This window comes from Schistocerca americana, unplaced genomic scaffold (genome assembly GCF_021461395.2).
Source record: "Schistocerca americana isolate TAMUIC-IGC-003095 unplaced genomic scaffold, iqSchAmer2.1 HiC_scaffold_438, whole genome shotgun sequence".
In the NCBI taxonomy this organism is placed as follows: Eukaryota; Metazoa; Arthropoda; class Insecta; order Orthoptera; family Acrididae; genus Schistocerca; species Schistocerca americana.
Window position 1 is genome coordinate 97,501 of NW_025726168.1, and position 5,000 is coordinate 102,500.

Sequence of the window (5,000 nt, forward strand, 5' to 3'; positions counted from 1 at the left end):
ACGACATTGACATCCAGCCCAGAAACGGCACCTCCATCTACAGGGATCCGACGGAACTACGCCAACCATGCCGGCAAAACGGTATCGCCATCTATGAAAATACGGCGAAACCACATGCAATACCTCCATCTATGCGAATCTGACAACACTACGTCCGCCATGTCGAGCGCACCACAAAACACAGCGCCATCTGTAGGTCTCCCGCGGCATGACGTCCTGCAACGACGATACCGCCATCTATGAGACGCCAAGCCGACCAAGACATCGATGGGCCCACAGTGCCCATCTTTCGACCCCACCCACAAAGCCTGCGTCCTCTGTCGACCACAGCACCCCAACGCCAGCGCCTCTGCCGCACGAAATCGTGGACCGGCAATCACTCCACCTGCGCCCCACTCCAACCGCCCAACTCGCAACTCCAGCGGATGAACGGCGGACTTTTCCCGCAGTCGCAATGTGCAATCCACCCCTATAACATGCGTTTCATGAAGAGTTATCTCCAATATGCGACATTCCCGCTGTCCCTATACATGAGCTGCGGGCTGTACCAGTTACGAGCTAGAGACGCGACCGCGTTGCTCTCTGTACGAATGCCGATGCTGAGCGGTCAGCTAGGAGGCGCTCCATCCATGTCGGTACCGGTGAGCGTTGCACTCGCAGTCGCAAGAACGTACGGCAAGTATATTACCTGGAAGAGTCAATGACAGTCCACGCCCCCCTGCGTGGGAAGAGTCTTTCTAGGCCATGACCCACCGGAAGGGCGCAGCGTCCCCCACCCCAGACATGTGACGTCACACCATCGGTATTGACGACTAGACTGATTCCTTATAATCATTTGCCATACACCGGTGGAAGCTGCCGAGACGAGTAACTACATAGCGGGCTCGCCGTGTCACTAATGTACAGAGATACAACAGTTTCGACTGGAACCGGATTAAACGTATACACGGCGCTGATTAGTAATAGATAGAGCCATCAGAATACAGATAATGTATACAACTGTCCGTATACATGCTGAAAGACTCTGCTCACAATCACAACCACACGTCAGCCACACACCCTTATCACGCACTACTCTCTGCCTGTAACACGCACACAGACAATATGTAAGCACCAGCATGGAACAACACCCAGTGCATCCTCTCCGCCACATTAGACAATCCACACTGTCATAACCAGACTGGGAGGTCCACTCAGAAAACAGAATATCCCACCCACCCGACAACCACCATTGCTCAGCCAAGCCACCAACACCCACACATGTCCTACACAGGGGTGCACCCAACATCACAATACTGCCTCCTCTCACAGCACACAAACAATGGCAGGAATGAAAGACACAGGTCTGCCACAAGCATGGAATGAGAGCGCCGCCTGTCATGAGCCAAAGGTGCATCCTGACGTGGCAAATCAGATGATGCCGCAGGCATCCACTTACTATAATCACAATCAACAAACCGGCCGCCCCGCCCCGCCCCCCATTAAACCTTTCCTTACAACAATGTGTACCTTAACCTAACCTATATCGTACCGTAACCTAACCTATATCGTACCGTAACCTAACCTATGTCGTACCGTAACCTAACCTATGTCGTACCGTAACCTAACCTATGTCGTACCGTAACCTAACCTATGTCGTACCGTAACCTAACCTATGTCGTACCGTAACCTAACCTATGTCGTACCGTAACCTAACCTATGTCGTACCGTAACCTAACCTATGTCGTACCGTAACCTAACCTATGTCGTACCGTAACCTAACCTATGTCGTACCGTAACCTAACCTATGTCGTACCGTAACCTAACCTATGTCGTACCGTAACCTAACCTATGTCGTACCGTAACCTAACCTATGTCGTACCGTAACCTAACCTATGTCGTACCTTAACCTAACCTATGTCGTACCTTAACCTACCCTATGTCGTACCTTAACCTAACCTATGTCGTACCTTAACCTAACCTATGTCGTACCTTAACCTAACCTATGTCGTACCTTAACCTAACCTATGTCGTACCTTAACCTAACCTATGTCGTACCTTAACCTAACCTATGTCGTACCTTAACCTAACCTATGTCGTACCTTAACCTAACCTATGTCGTACCTTAACCTAACCTATGTCGTACCTTAACCTAACCTATGTCGTACCTTAACCTAACCTATGTCGTACCTTAACCTAACCTATGTCGTACCTTAACCTAACCTATGTCGTACCTTAACCTAACCTATGTCGTACCTTAACCTAACCTATGTCGTACCTTAACCTAACCTATGTCGTACCTTAACCTAACCTATGTCGTACCTTAACCTAACCTATGTCGTACCTTAACCTAACCTATGTCGTACCTTAACCTAACCTATGTCGTACCTTAACCTAACCTATGTCGTACCTTAACCTAACCTATGTCGTACCTTAACCTAACCTATGTCGTACCTTAACCTAACCTATGTCGTACCTTAACCTAACCTATGTCGTACCTTAACCTAACCTATGTCGTACCTTAACCTAACCTATGTCGTACCTTAACCTAACCTATGTCGTACCTTAACCTAACCTATGTCGTACCTTAACCTAACCTATGTCGTACCTTAACCTAACCTATGTCGTACCTTAACCTAACCTATGTCGTACCTTAACCTAACCTATGTCGTACCTTAACCTAACCTATGTCGTACCTTAACCTAACCTATGTCGTACCTTAACCTAACCTATGTCGTACCTTAACCTAACCTGTATTGCGCCTTAACCTAACCTGTATTGCGCCTTAACGTAACCTGTATTGCGCCTTAACGTAACCTGTATTGCGCCTTAACGTAACCTGTATTGCGCCTTAACGTAACCTGTATTGCGCCTTAACGTAACCTGTATTGCGCCTTAACGTAACCTGTATTGCGCCTTAACGTAACCTGTATTGCGCCTTAACGTAACCTGTATTGCGCCTTAACGTAACCTGTATTGCGCCTTAACGTAACCTGTATTGCGCCTTAACGTAACCTGTATTGCGCCTTAACGTAACCTGTATTGCGCCTTAACGTAACCTGTATTGCGCCTTAACGTAACCTGTATTGCGCCTTAACGTAACCTGTATTGCGCCTTAACGTAACCTGTATTGCGCCTTAACGTAACCTGTATTGCGCCTTAACGTAACCTGTATTGCGCCTTAACGTAACCTGTATTGCGCCTTAACGTAACCTGTATTGCGCCTTAACGTAACCTGTATTGCGCCTTAACGTAACCTGTATTGCGCCTTAACGTAACCTGCATTGCGCCTTAACGTAACCTGCATTGCGCCTTAACGTAACCTGTATTGCGCCTTAACGTAACCTGCATTGCGCCTTAACGTAACCTGCATTGCGCCTTAACGTAACCTGTATTGCGCCTTAACGTAACCTGTATTGCGCCTTAACGTAACCTGTATTGCGCCTTAACGTAACCTGTATTGCGCCTTAACGTAACCTGTATTGCGCCTTAACGTAACCTGTATTGCGCCTTAACGTAACCTGTATTGCGCCTTAACGTAACCTGTATTGCGCCTTAACGTAACCGATATTGCGCCTTAACGTAACCTATATTGCGCCGTAACGTAACCTATATTGCGCCGTAACGTAACCCACATTGCCCCTTAACGTAACCTATATTGCGCCGTAACGTAACCTATATTGCGCCGTAACGTAACCCACATTGCCCCTTAACGTAACCCACATTGCCCCTTAACGTAACCCACATTGCCCCTTAACGTAACCCAACACACGTTGGGCCTTAACCCAACACACGTTGGGCCTTAACCCAACACACGTTGGGCCTTAACCCAACACACGTTGGGCCTTAACCCAACACACGTTGGGCCTTAACCCAACACACGTTGGGCCTTAACCTGCTCTGTAATTGTCATACGACGCGTTAAATTAGTGTAGTGTTGCCTAACTGCAACCCCCGCAATATAGTTTGCTACTCGCACTGCCCGGTCCCCAGTGTATCGCTTCATGTTAAACACCTTGCAGCTATACACTGTAATGTGGATGGCAGCAGGACGTACATGCTCAATGCCCTTTGCAGTTGTTCATTGGCATTTGCAGTTGTTCATTGGCATTCGCATGGCGAAGCACTTAGCCTACGCTGTGGTACGGCCTGTGTCAACTGTCCGCTGATGTTGTACGTCCAAATCACACACTGTACTGCACATTGGTCCTCATGTACTGAATGATACATCGTGGTACATGTGACCGTACAACGACTGCGCCAACAACGGCGAACCATGCGGTCCAAATGTTGTGCACTCAGCTACGTGTCGTCTCCCTATAAGAGCTGGATTGCAGTGTGGTATGCCCTGGATGGCGATCAGCATGAGCCGTCTGTTGATGTAGTGGCGCGTGTTGTCAGACGTAGTCGTCTCTTCTCACACACCGTGATAGCACGGTGCACTGCGTTCCACATCTGCGACATGCGACAGAGGCCGGTTGACAGTCGTTCGCGCAATGGACATCGCATACGTACGGGGGCCACCTTCCACGTGTTCGCTAAGCGTGGACATGTTGTTGCGTGTATGTGGGCAGACAGTGTGTCGTGACACCTGACACAGGCATGCAACAATCGTTGAATTTGCAAATGGCGATGGACGCCTACGTTTGCTGGTGACGTTACGCAAATGAACAACTGGTAAACCGTTGTGGTGCGGTTGTTCTCGCTAGGGGTGAATCAGTGATGGCGACGATCGGTTGAGCTACCAACCGGTTGTTGCAGCGATACCCACCATGCCCACGAACGTGAATGGCATGTGGGTGTGAAGCGATACGCGGCGGTGGCTGGGTGGGACCGTCCCCGGCCGGTGAGGGGGGGCCTCCCGGCGTGTTGGCCGTGCGGTGCGTGGGCGCACGCGCTACAGCCGGCTGGTGGGGGCGGCCAGTGGCAGGCGCGCCGGCCGACGGAGGCGGCAGGCGGCGCAGCTGCGCGCCGGCGCACCCTGCACGCGGCGCCGTGCGGCCAAAGTAGGTCCTCGCGGG